The sequence below is a fragment of the Pituophis catenifer genome, unplaced genomic scaffold (genome assembly GCF_029215685.1).
Source record: "Pituophis catenifer annectens isolate HBS135680 unplaced genomic scaffold, rPitCat1.0.hap2 SCAF_2, whole genome shotgun sequence".
Classification (NCBI taxonomy): Eukaryota; Metazoa; Chordata; class Lepidosauria; order Squamata; family Colubridae; genus Pituophis; species Pituophis catenifer.
Window position 1 is genome coordinate 27,419,275 of NW_027256882.1, and position 14,243 is coordinate 27,433,517.

At 42.1% G+C, this 14,243-nt stretch overlaps 1 pseudogene; it reads right to left on the minus strand.

Annotated features, from left to right (window-relative positions):
- The window catches only part of LOC139310033 (zinc finger protein 850-like), a 54,273-nt pseudogene extending 41,682 nt beyond the window's left edge, over positions 1 to 12,591 (minus strand).
- Positions 12,592 to 14,243: the final 1,652 nt, after the last annotated feature.

The following is a 14,243-nucleotide window of genomic DNA, read 5'->3' on the forward strand; positions in this document are numbered from 1 at the left end:
TTGTTGACTTGGTTCAATCATAAATTCTTAGCAATGCAATTATTGGGTAGAATCTCTGTAATTAAGATGTTTTACCAAAGGTGCTTTTACTGTTGTATACTTTACCAAAACTTGTAACTGATACTCCATTTAAACAATAGACATCTGTAAGTTTATATGGCAAGGGGAAAAAACCAAGAATTAAATATAAATTATCGCAAGACGCTAAGGAAAGAGGAGGTCTGGGCTTACCAGATTTGCAATTGTATTTTGATACTTGTTGTTTTGTCTGGCAAAAAGAGTGGGTGACTCTCCAAAATAAGAGGTTATTGAGCTACAGGGCCATGAATTAAGATTTGGGTGGCATGGCTATTTATGGGTTGATAAGGTTAAAGCAAATTTTGATTTTAATAATCACTTTTTTAAACATGCAATCTTAAGAGTTTGCAATAAATATAAAATAAGGTTCTCTGCAAAGATGCCTTTTTGGGTATTTCCCCCGGGAAGCTTTTTTTAGAAAAGAAATAGTGGCGAGGCCAGACTGGTAGACTTATGGTCAAATAATAGCTTTCAATTATGGTGACCCTATCCTCAAGTCTACAGAGAAGTTGGAATAGGAATGGTGTGTTTGCCATTGATTTACATATTTACAATTGAAAAAAAAAGTTTAAACTAGACAAAAAAACATATGGATTTGAATTTGCAAAAAATGAATTGGAAATCCTATTGTGTGGTAGTGATGAACATATTATTACTGAAGTTTATAAATTGTTATTGAAATTGAACTTGGAGAATGAGTATGTAAAGCATTGTATGATTTGGGGATTTGGACTCTGACTGGGTAGATCAGGGCAGAGTGGCGAGGAATAGTCTTGAGAATGTTATCTGGGAGGAGTTTGATGCTGTGACTCCCGATGATGTGGACAGGATTTTGGGGAGTCTTAGTATGGCCACATGTTTACTGGACCCGTGTCCCTCCTGGTTGGTACTGGCTTCCCGGGAGGTTACACGAGGCTGGCTCCAGGGTGTTATCAACGCTTTGTTGAGTGAGGGTTACTTCCCCACTGCCTTGAAAGAGGCGGTGGTGAGGCCTCTCCTCAAGAAGCCGTCCCTGGATCCGGCAATATTGGCCAACTATCGTCCTGTCTCCAACCTTCGCTTTATGGCGAAGGTTGTTGAGTGTGTGGTTGCGCGACAGTTTCCACAATTCCTGGAGGAAACATCTTATCTAGATCCGTTCCAGTCGGGTTTCAGGTCTGGGCACAGCACGGAAACGGCATTGGTTGCATTGGTTGATGATCTTTGGAGGGCTCGGGACAGGGGTTGCTCCTCTGTTCTGGTCCTGTGAAACCTCTCAGCGGGTTTTGATACCATCGACCATGGTATCATGCTGCACCGGCTGGAAGAGTTGGGGGTGGGAGGCACCGTATTGCAGTAGTTCTCCTCCTTTCTCTCCGACCGGTCGCAGTTTGTGTTGGCAGGGGAGCAGAGGTCGACCTCGAGGCCTCTCATCTGTGGAGTGCCGCAGGGATCGGTCCTCTCGCCCCTTCTGTTCAACATTTATGTGAAGCCGCTGGTCGAGATCATCCGTGGCTTCGGGGTGAGATACCACCAGTACGCTGATGACACCCAGCTGTACATCTCCACCCCAGGCCACCCCAACGATGCCCTTGAAGTGATGTCTCAGTGCCTGGAGGCTGTGCAGATCTGGATGGTGAGGAACAGGCTCAAGCTCAACCCTTCCAAGACTGAGTGGCTGTGGCTCCCGGCATCCCGATATAGTCAGTTGACTCCATCACTGACTATTGGGGGCGAAACTTTGGCCCCCACAGAAAGGGCTCGCAATCTGGGAGTCCTCCTGGATATGCAGCTGTCCTTGGAGGAACATCTGACGACTGTAACCAGGGGGACCTTTTATCAGGTTCGCCTGATTCGCCAGTTGCGGCCCTTTCTTGATCGGGATTCCCTGTGCACGGTCACTCACGCCCTCGTCACCTCTCACCTTGACTACTGCAATGCTCTCTACATGGGGCTCCCCTTGAGGGGCACCCGGAGGCTCCAGCTGGTCCAGAACGCAGCAGCGCGGGTAGTGACGGGAGCAGCATGGCGCTCCCATGTAACATCGCTCCTGCGCGAGCTGCACTGGCTCCCGGTGGTCTTCCAGGTGCGCTTCAACGTGTTGGTTATCACCTTTAAAGCGCTCCATGGCATAGGGCCTAGCTATCTTCGAGACCGCCTGCTGCTACCGACGACCTCCCATCGACCCGTGTGCTCCCACAGAGAGGCCTCCTCAGGGTGCCATCAGCCAAACAATGTAGGCTGGTGACCCCCAGGGGGAGAGCCTTCTCTGTGGGGGCACCTACCCTCTGGAATCAGTTGCCCCCAGAGATAAGGAGAATCCAAGACCTCAGTGCCTTCCGCCGTGCCCTTAAAACCCACTTTTTCCAGCAAGCCGGGTTGGCTTAGGAAGACATTTTTAAATTTTTTAAATGTTTTAATTGGTTTGTGATTTTTAAATTTTTGGGCCAAATTTATATATATTTTAATTGTTTTTAATATTTGTATTTCATGTTTTTAATTCTGGCTGTGCACCGCCCTGAGTCCTCAGGGAGAAGGGCGGTATATAAATTGAAAAATAAAAAAAATAAAAAAAAATAAAATTCAGTAGGAAAACAACTTTCGATATAATACTTGAATAATGGGAGAATATGTGGATGAAAGGTCTAAAATTCTCATTAAAATATAATTCAAAATAAAACTTTTATAAGCTGATGTACTATTGGTATCTGATACCGAACAAATTGTCAAGAAACTATAAAGGCACCTCAAATAAACGTTGGAAATGTAAAGAAGGAACTTTTTATCATAAAATTAATAACATGACTGGAATGTACTAACAGAAGGATACAAACTATTCAAAAGAAACAGACCTAACAAAAGAGAAAATAGAATTGCTAGAAGTCATATATGTTAGAGGTCATTATATCTCTACAAACCATGAACAAAACTAAGGATGAAAGTCTCCTAGAATGCATATGAGTCAACATAAAAAGAAAAAAGAATAACATTGTGATATGTGTACTACAGGCCTCACAACCAAGTAGAAGAAATAGATGAACTTTTTTCTAATCTATTAGGAAACACATCACAGTAGTAATGGGAGAACTACCCTGATATCAATTGGGAGAAAAACTCAGAACAAGTTGGGAAGAGACTGGACAGCCATTTGTCTGAAATGGTATGGACCAATGATGGCAAACCTATGGCACGAGTGCCGGAAGTGGCACGCAGAGACATCTCTCTGGGCACGCCAGCCGTTGTCCGTTGCTCTTCCGGGTTCCAGCTCGCACATGCGCACCAGTCAGCTGGTCTTTGTGTGTGCGGGAGCACTGGAAACTGAAGAGCAGCTCCCTGTCATGCATGCGTGTGCCGGGTAGCTGAGCTTCCAGTTTCCGGTGCGCACATGTCGCCGGCCAGCTGGTCTTTGCACGTGCATGTGCGCCAGAAACCAGAAGACCAAGTGACCGGCATGCATGCGCACTCTGGAAACTGGAAGCTCAGCTGCACATACCAGGGAACTGCTCTTCCGGTTTCCGGCATTCCCTCCCATGCACACCAGGGAGCTGCTCTTCCGGCTTCTGGAGCTCCCCCAAATGCGTGCGTTCTCCCAAACGTGCACGTTCCCCCAAACGCGTGCGCTTTCATTTCGGCATTTGGTGCTGAAAAGGTTTGCGCGCCAGCCAGCTGGTCTTTGCGTGTGAGGGAGCACTGGAAACTGAAGAGCATCTCCCTGGCGCGCATGCATGTGCTGGGAAGCTGAGCTTCCGGTTTCCGGTGGGCACATGTCGCCGGCCAGCTGGTCTTTGTGCGCGCATGTGCGCCACAAACCAGAAGACCAAGTGACCAGCATGCATGTGCACTCTGGAAACTGGAAGCTCAGCTGCACGTACCAGGGAACTGCTCTTCCAGTTTCCGCCGTTCCCTCGCATGCACACCAGGGAGCTGCTCTTCCGGTTTCTGGCGCTCCCCCAAACATGCACGCTCCCATTTAGGCACTTGGTGCTGAAAAGGTTTGCCAGCACTGGTATAGACTCTTCTGCTGGAGCAGGATTTGGACTAGATGACTCTAGTCTTCCAACTCTGTTATTCTATATTATGTTATCATTTATGGTGGACAAAGCAAAGAAATATTGGAGTAGGATCCACATCTTAATATAGAAGATTCTTAAAGTGAGCATAAAGATAAAACTAAAGAGTTTTCTTTTAGGCTTAATGGATAAAGAACTTGAAAAACATTTGGAACTAATGGCACCAAGAATACTTTATGCACAAAAATGGAAGGATACTTTGATTCCCACAATGGACAATTGGCTGCAAAAGTTGATTCTATGTGGAAACGGTTTTTGGATTTTGTCCTTGAGGTAGAAAAAAATGAAACTCTAACTTTTAGGATTTTTTGATTAGATACAGTAAGATTGTTGTTATAGAAATGGCTAGAATACATTATTATATAAAACTAAAAAGTTGAGGTTTTATATTAGTACTTTATTCTACTGCACTAAAAGGAGTCAGAAGTCAATACTTTTTTTCTTTTTCTTTTCCCCTTAATCGTACATTTTTCTCTCTTCCCCTTTTCCTCCCTTCTTTTACAATTATTTTCATTTTTCTTTATATTTCTCTTTTCATATGTTCTTCAAAGATATAAAGAGCAGACTATATTCAGTATTTAAATATAAGTGAAGCTTTTGATCTGCAAAGCAAAGTCTTATGATTCTGGCTGTTGGAAGTTTTATGATGCAGATTGTGGGAAATACTTTCTGTTCTCCCCCCCCCCCCCTTTCTCTTTCAGGCCTATTTGAAAGCACTGCCCTTCGTTCAGTGACTATTTTAGCTTTTTTTTTAAAAAAAAAGAAAAGCTCTATACTTAAAAGACTGAGTCCAGGTAATTCATATATAACTGCATAATTAACCTTCATGAACATGCAACTCACAGATCAGTAAATCAAATTTTTATTACAGTCCTAGACTAGTATAAGGGTGGGATGTAAACAATTTTAAAAGCTAAAAAATATAAAATACACAAAGTTAAAAACATTTTAAAAAGCAAATTCTTTTCTAAAAAAAGAAACTTATTAGAAGGTAAAACATTAAATACAAACAAAACAAAAGTATATGGTTGGCTAAATCTATCATAATACAGAATGCTCTTAACTGACAAGTTAAAACTATTTTTTTTAAAGTAGCTCATAAGTTAAAACTATTTTTCATAAAGTAGCTCATTAAGCTCATAAATACTTAAATTCTCCTGGTAAGGATAAATTTGTCAAAATGAAGATACTTGACCAGGTTATTGTATTTTTAAAAAAGTGTTTTAAAATCTGAAGCCATCCATTTTTGGTGGGTGGAGTCTAGGGCTCATATAGGGTATTAAGAAAGAGAAAGAGAGACAAGAAAGAAAGAGGAAAGAAGGGAGAGAAAGAGAGACAAGAAAGAGAAAGAGAGAAAGAAAGAGAAAGAAAGAGGAAGGAAGGAGAGAAAAAGAAAGGAAGGAAGGGAGACAAGAAAGAAAAAGAAAGAAAAAGAACAAAAGAAAAAGAAAAAGGGAGAGAGAGACAAGAAAGAAAAAGAGAGAAAGAAAGAGAAAGAAGAAAGAAGAAGGGAGAGAGAGACAAGAACGAAAGAAAGAAAGAAAGAGAAGAAAGAGGAAGGAAGGGGGAGAGAGAGAGAGAGAAAGAAGAGAAAGGAAGCACCACAAACCCTGGCACTAGACATGGCTTCAGAAGACGCTTTGAAACATCACAGCAATCTAGGCTGGAAGGGATCTCGGAGGCCATCTAGTCCAACCCCCTGCTGCAGCAGGAAACCTTACATCGTCCGGATTATTTTGGTGCCTCTAACAGAGAGGAAAATTGCCAGAAAGAAGGAGTTTACTAGGACAAGGCTGCCATGCAGAGGAAGGCAGAGATAGTCCTTGACTTATGACCACAACTGAGCCCAAACTTTTGGTTGCTAAGCAAGAGCGTTGTTAAGTGAGTTTCACCACATTTTACTCAATCCATGACCTCTCCTGGCTCTAACAGTTCTGTGCAAGCTAGGGAAGAAAATCTGAAGGCGTGTGTAATGTTCTAATGTACAGAGGTTATAGTTAAATGTGTGGCAGAAAGTGGACTCTGGGTGTGTTTTTCCAAATGTAGTAAGTGAGGTTGAATGTGTATAGTTTTAGAAGAGCTCTGTGTGTGTGTGTGTACATACATACACATACAGTATATACAGTAGATAATGTATCTTTTTGTGTGCCTATACACACTATACTATATAATATGTATGTACACATATGGCATATATACATAGGATTAAATAGTATATTTTGGATGTTCAGTAATAGTAAATAAATAGACAGGGAAATTGTATCTTGTTGAGGCCTTTGAGGTGAGGAGAGGCCAGGCACCCTAACCCTAAACCTTGACATGAGTGAAGTCAAGTTGGCCAGGCCCACCCAGCCACATGACCACCAAGCCATGCCTAGTCACATGATCACCAAGCCACACCCACCAAGCAAGCCACGCCCACAGAACAGGTAGTAAAAAATTTTGAAACCCACTGTCAGCTTTGGAAGCCGTATTAGCACCAGAAGCTTCCACGCTGCCAACTCCATGCGCCTGGGAAAGTAGGAGGGGGGATTTAGAAGAGTGAATATAGTTAGACATAATAGCATTCTTCCCTTCGGTCAAGGTCATGGTGTTTATGCATCTAGAGGAGGAGTGATTGCAGGGATGGCTCAAGTTGGGACGGATGATGATTGGACCATGTGACAAACTGAAGGGGCTGGATTTGGGGTTTTGATTTCCTGAGGGAAAACCCGGAACCTTCGGATTTGGGTTTTCCCAGATCTGCCAGTATAACTACTCTAATAAAATGGAACTTTGAGAAATGCCTGCTTCGGAGTTTTTACTTGGAGTTGGGGACTTTCTGGAATGCTGACACTCACCACTGTCCAGGACATTTATTTATTATTATTATTTATTAATGGAACTTGTACGCCGCCCTATCTCCAATGGACTCGGGGTGGCTCACAACAATTAAAACAAAACAAACCAACAATTAAAACGAAAATCCAGGTTAAAATTAACAAAAATTCAATAAAAAACCCAGTTAAAATTCTATTAAAACCCCCATCAGTCCAGGGTGGCCAGGTGAAATAGCCACGTTTTCAGGCCATGGCGGAAAGAGCGAAGGTCGGGGGCCACCCGGAGCTCCAGAGGGAGTTGATTCCAAAGGACAGATGCGCCCACAGAGAAAGCCCTCTCCCTGGGGGTGGACAGCCGACACTGTCTGGCCGACGGCACCCTGAGTAGGCCCTCCCTGTGGAAACGCACCGGGCGATGGGAAGCTGTTGCTGGCTGAAGATGGTCTGCCAAATATCCCGGGCCTAAGCCATGTAGGGCTTTATAGGTAATCACCAGGAACTATCATTGCAACTGATAGTTGCAACTAAGATTGCAACTATCATAAATTTAAATCAGTTGTCAAGCATCTGAATGTAAGCCACGTAACTATGGGGATGCTACAATGGTCAGAAGTGTGAAAAATGATCATAAGTCACTTTTTCCAGCGCGGTTTTAACTTTGAATGGTCACTAAATGAACTGTTGTAAATCGAGGACTACCTGTACTTACTAACAGAGAAATGAAAGGGCAAAAAACACAATTGGGGGCTAGAGAATAAAACATATGAAGAACGGTTGCAGGAACTGAGCATGTCTAGTCTAGTGAAAAGAAGGATTAGGGGTGACATGATATCAGCGTTCCAGTATTTGAGGGGCTACCACAAAGAAGAGGGCTCAAATTATTTTTCAAAGCACCAGAAGGCCGGACAAGAAACAATGGATGGAAACTAATCAAGAAATCGAGAAATTTCCTGATTGTGAGAACAATTGGTTATCACCTTTAGAGCGCTCCATGGCTTAGGACCTGGTTATTTACGGGACTGCGTGCTACCACCAATAGCCTCCCACTGACCAGTACGCTCCCATAGAGAGGGGCTCCTCCAGGTGCCGTCGGCCAAACAATGTCGACTGGCGGCCCGCAGGGGGAGAGCCTTCTCTGTGGGGGCACCTACCATCTGGAACGAGCTCCCCCCAGATACGGAGGATCCCGGATCTGCGTACCTTCCGTCGCGTGCTCAAGACTTTCTTGTTTCATCAGGCTGGCCTGTTCTAAGTCTTTCCCCTTTTTTAAATGGAAATTTTAAATTTGGTTTCAAAGTATTGGGGTTTTAAATTTGTTCAGCCAAATTATTTAATTCGTTTTATTCTATTTTAAATTTTGTATTTATATTGTTTTATTCTATGGCTGTTCACCGCCCTGAGTCCTTCGGGAGTAGGGCGGTATACAAATTCAATAAAACTAAAACTAAACTAAACTAATTGATCAGTGGGATGGCTTTCCTCCAGAAGTTGTAGGGTGCTCCATCACCGGAGGCTTTGAAGAAGAGACTGGGCAGCCATTTGTCTGAACTGGTATCAGGTCTCCTGTTCAAGCAGGGCATTGGATTAGATGACCTCAAAGGTCCCTTCCAACTCTGCTATTCTATGTCAATGGAGATTCTTAATCATCTAGGTCAGGGGTGGGCAAATGAAGTCCACAGGTTGTAAAAGAGCCACATTTGCCTACCCCTGATTTAGGCCATGGTTGTCTCAAAGATGCTTTTTTTCCAAGAGGCAGCTGGACTTTCTGGTTTTTCTTTGAAGACGTTTAGCTTCCTGGATGACAAGTGAAACGTCTTCAAAGAAAAACCAGAAAGTCCAGTTGCTCCTTGAGAAAAAAGCACCTCTGGACCTATTATTCTATATTCTATTCTATACCCTAGCTGCTCCTCTGATTCTACGCCATGGAGGAAATCTAACAGCCCTATTTGCTCCGAGCCTCTCCTCAAAACTCACCTGCCAGCTGCGGCTTCGATCCTGGGAAGAGCACAAAAGACATTCCGCACACACCACCTTCCTCCCCTGAGTGATCCAGTAGAGGAAGTTCCTCTGCGCTTCGCCTCTCCTCCCATCCTTTCTAGCAATACAGTACTCGATGGTTTTAACTCCTTTAAACTCAAACGCAGGTGGTGGTATTATACTGTTGGCTCTCTAGGTAAAGATGTTGCCTATCTGACCGCCATCTCGTGACAGGAGGCGGAAAAACATGTTTGTCCTGTTTGCAAGACGTTTTCCACTGATTACACGCTATCTAGTCGTTTTTCACTCCTAGCAATCGAACTTTGCAACTCTGCCAAGTGAAATGTGACACTACTTCTCCTGTGAATATTAGCTATGTGCTGATCCACAAAAGTTCATGAAGTTCTGGCAGAATTACAGAATAGAAGTTGGAGAAGGGTCCAACTCTCCAAGCAGGAGATCCTATACCAATCTAGGCAAATGGCTGTTGAATCTCCTCTCAAAAACCACCACAGATAGAGCACTTCTGGAGGCAAGCCGTTCACTACGGTAATTGTTCTCATGGATAGGAACTTTGTCCTTGATTCTAGATTGAATCTCTTTCTGATAAGTCTCCACCTGTTACTTCTTGTCCTGCTCTCAGGCACTTTGGATAATGGGACGACCCATTCAAATCTTGTCAGCCCCTCAAATATTGAAAGATTGGTATCATGTCACCCCTAGCCCTACCCATCACATATTTTAGAATCTAATGCCTAGGTTTTTTGTGGCTTTTTTCTGCACTCTTTCTAGAGTCTCATCATCTTTTTTCTATCATGGTGACCAAAACTGGGCATAATATTCCAAGTGTAGCTTTACTAATACAGTATAATGCAGTACTGACACTTCATGTGATCTTGATACTTTTTTTTTTAAAATTTAATTTATATGCCGCCCTTCTCCGGAGACTCAGGGCGGCTTACAATGCGTTAAGCAATAGCCTTCATTGTTTTGTATATTTATACAAAGTCAGCTTATTGCCCCAACGACGCCCAGGGGGAGGGCCTTCTCTGTGGGAGCCCCAGCCCTGTGGAACGAACTGCCCCCGGAAATTCGTAAGATCTCCGACCTCCGGGTGTTTCGCTGCGCATTGAAGACCCTGTTGTTCCGCCAGGCCGGAGTATCAACACAACAGTTTTAAATTGGGGTATTTAAATTTATTGGGGTTTTAAATCTGAGCCACTTTATTTAATTATTTTAAATTTTATATTGTTATTTTCTCTGTGTTTTTAAATAGGCTGTACACCGCCCTGAGTCCTTCGGGAGAAGGGCGGTATAGAAATAAAATTATTATTATTATTATTATTATTATTATTATTATTATTATTATTATTATTATTATTATTATTATTATTATTAACTGGGACCTCAATTTACCTACCTTAGAAAGGATGGAAGGCTGAGTCAACCTTGAGCCTGGCGAGATTCGAACCTGCAGTAATTGCAGGCAGCTGGTCTTAATAACAGGGTGCTTTAAACCACTGTACTACCAAGGCTCACTGCACTACCAAGGCTCAAAAAAAAAATAAAAATGCAGTACTGACACTTCATGTGATCTTGATACTATCCTTCTGTTGATGCAGACAAGGACTGTATTGTTTTTTTCTGCCGCTGCAGCACACTGCTAGCTCATATTTGGGGTGATTGTTCACTGGAACTCCTAGATTCATCTGAGTTACTGCTGTTGAGCCACGTACAACCTCTTCTATAGATATGCATTGAGTTTTTCCTGCTTAAGTGTAAAAAACTATTTTTCTCAGTGCTGAATTACATTGTGCTGGAAATTACATTGTGCTGTTCAAGTCTGTTAAGAGCCTCCTGTTGTCTCCAAATTTGATAAGTTCCCTTCTATTCCTTCACCAAAATCATGTATGAAGTTGTTGAAGAGTACTGGGCCTAAGCCTTGGGGTGTCCCCACTGCATTCTTCCCTCCATGTAGATGCACCCCACCTTTTGCCACCTTCTGATAAGCAAAGTCAATGGGGAAGCCAGATTCACTTTACAAATGTGTTACTAAATTAACAACTGCAGTGATTCACGTAACAATTGTGGCAAGAAACATAAAATGGGTAGGATTCAATAACTTTCTTTCTTAGCAAGAGTTTTCTCTTCCTTATCTGTCACCTGCTGGGGAAGAAGAAGAGTTTTGTAGCTTTTCTGGAGGAACTGTAAGATTTTAGTTGCTGCCTTGGTTTACTTTCCATTTTAATGCTGCTTGTGATTCTCAGTCCTCCACAGTGTTCTCTTTGGCATTCTTTTGATTCACATAAAAGAGTTAGTTTAATTATGGTTTATAAAATGGCTGCTCAAATGTGCAAAAATGAGAAAAAAGCAAACATTACAATTAGAAAAACACACCAAAAGGTTAACTTAACCTCTTACATTAATTATCATTCATTTTCAACATACAGGTCTAGTGAGATCCAAGTTCAAATATTCATTCAATCATGAAATTTACTTGTTGATTTATGTCAATCCCAAATTCATACAAAGGATTAACATATATAGCGGGAAGTACTAGGGACAGATTATACATATACACATATATGTGGGTGCCCTCACACTTTTTGATCTAATTTTGGAGAGACAGGGTGAGGCTTAATTGATAAAATGATCCTAAGAGTTTCAAAAAGATTTAAAGGATCATTTTTGGCCATGGAAGTCCACCATTCCAAATAAGAAAAAGGCCAGAAATACTGTCCACAACCACACTGGTGACATCCCAATTCAGGCAATCCTCACTTACCGAAAGCCATTGGAACCAGCATATCCATTCCTAAATGGTGTGATCATTAAGTATGACATCATTTAACCATGTCAACTTACAATATCATTCCTGGCTGTGGTCATTAAGCAAATCACCATTGTCTGCTCAGAGCAATGTAACATGACTGTGACTTGCAACTTCCTGTCAATTTCCAATTGATTTGGTTTCTTGGAAGCCAATTGTGAAGGTTCTAAATGGTGAGTCCATGATTCTGGGACACTGCAACTGTCATAAATGCAAGCCAGTGCCACCTCCAGATAACTGTGATGGTCACATCTTTGGGGAAAAGTTGTAAGTCTTCTTTTTCAGCGCCACTGTAACTCTGAAAGTTGAGTGGTCAAAGGTAAGCAAGGACTGTCTATAAATCTGAACATCCCAACTGGTGCTCAGTAGCTACTTTAAAAGAAGTCCTGAGATAAGCACAGTTGTTCCTGGTTAGTACATGGATGGTGCACCACTAGGAAATCTGGTGTCTGTTTGCTAGATATGAAAGTAAAAACAAAATCCCTGAAGACAGCACTGGCAGATCAGTTCCAAAGTGTTGCCAAGAAAAGAACATGTCCATAAAATCAGAAGGAGTCAACCCTAACAGGAAGGAGACTTTTTAACTCTCCCAAGAAGCAAAAACTTGCAGGCAGCAGCTTTAAAGCATGCACCACCAGTGGTATAAAATCCTGGGAAGAAAGGAACATGTAACAGCTGACATGTTTCAGCCTCGTTGCTTCTCTGCTTTTACACCACGGAGGAAACCAAAAAGCCCTACTTGCTCCCGGCCTCTCCTCCACCTTCCTCAACTCACCTTTCAGCCGCTACTTCGACCCTGGGAAAATCAGGAGAGCCACCCAACACGCCTCGATTTTCTCAGCGGAGAGCCGGAAAAGGAAGTTCCTCTGCTCTTCTCCTCCAAGTCCTCTCTAGGAATCTAATATTCGAATGTTTCAACTCCTTTGGCCTGCAATACCGATGCTCTGTATTTGCAGTGACAGTCGTCTAGCGCGGGCGTTGCTTACCTATAGTGCGCCATCTAGCGATATAAAGCTGAAAACCAGGTTGTTCCGTCTGTACGTAAGGCGGTTGCAAGATTTTTTTTATTGATTATGTTAACAGAATAACAAAATTGGAAGGGACCTTCTATTCCAACCCCCTTTCCAGACAAATGGCTGTCTAAGGAAGTGCCATCAAGTAGCATAGCATAGTATAGCACAGAATAGCGGGACCTTGGAGGTCTTCTAGTCCAACCCCCTGCCTAGCCAGGAAACCAGTAGTTTTGGCACTGCAGCCCCAAGGATACTCCCAGTAGAAAGGCAAGCACTGCGGCCACCCTGTTGTGGATTTAATAAGACCAACACAACTTTTGGGTTAATCAGAGACAATTTGTATATTGCGCAATAGGTTCAAAGCTCTGTACATGAAGTGTTGAACAAAGACAGAAATTAGGTACAATGGTTTTATACCCTTCTAGACAAAGGATTCTGTTAACTCAGCAATTCATATGGTCATATACATTTATCATTTTTAATTGACATTTCCTAATTACTGTTTCATTTTATTCTTTGCCAACAGTTATAATTCTTTTTGTAGATTACTGAAGCATAGACTCAAATCATCTTCTGATGATAGACAACTTTTAACTCATGTGGATCCCCTTGACCTAACCAACCTTTAAGCTGTATGTCATTAGAATGTTCCTTTCTTCTGACAACTTAGAGGCCTCCTAGAGGTACCAAAAGGATTTTGTCTGAGTTTGTACTTTTTCCAACCGGATGCATTGCTTTTTAGAATAGAGTGAATAGAAAGTTATCCAGTGGTCATCTATCAGAGCCCGCTTCATTTACATTAACCCCAGGACGAGTGCTGCCACCCTGTGCCCCCCGCCCTCACCCCTACACAAAATTAACTTAACTTCTGGGCTGTAAAAGCTCATAAAGCACTTATTTATGTGCAGAGTCCCTAAATGATGGCCAGCTTGCTCTTTGATGCTGTTAATAGAATAACAGAACCTGCAATATTAGTTCCCTGTCTGTATTGTTGGGGAGGCTGAATCTGGCTAGAGCAGTCTTTCCAATTTACTGAGTAAAAAATTCAGTTTAGCTGCACATGCAAAAACCTATGAAAGGTTGCCATTCTCTTGGTTTGAAATGCATATTTTTTTTCTAATTTGAAATTTTAAAGTAATAAAATATACAAAACAAAAATGATAGAAAATAAAGATATAGAACACAACATTGAAAATAAACCCTTGTACAGTTGTGCTTTCCAATTCAGCGTGCCTACCGTCCTAATGTTCCCTTTTATTCATATCCATTTCATGTATTCAAATCATGTTTATACTTATATATGTTATCTAATACGTGCTTGACAAAATAAATAAGAATAAATAAATAATTGTAATCATACATTCCTATTTGGAAATTATCTCTGCTCAATTGACCAGGATAAAAACTTTCTTGGAAACAGATGCTGGCTTCCAAATTTTTTCTCCATATCTTTTTCCATTAGGCCTGAAGGGAAACA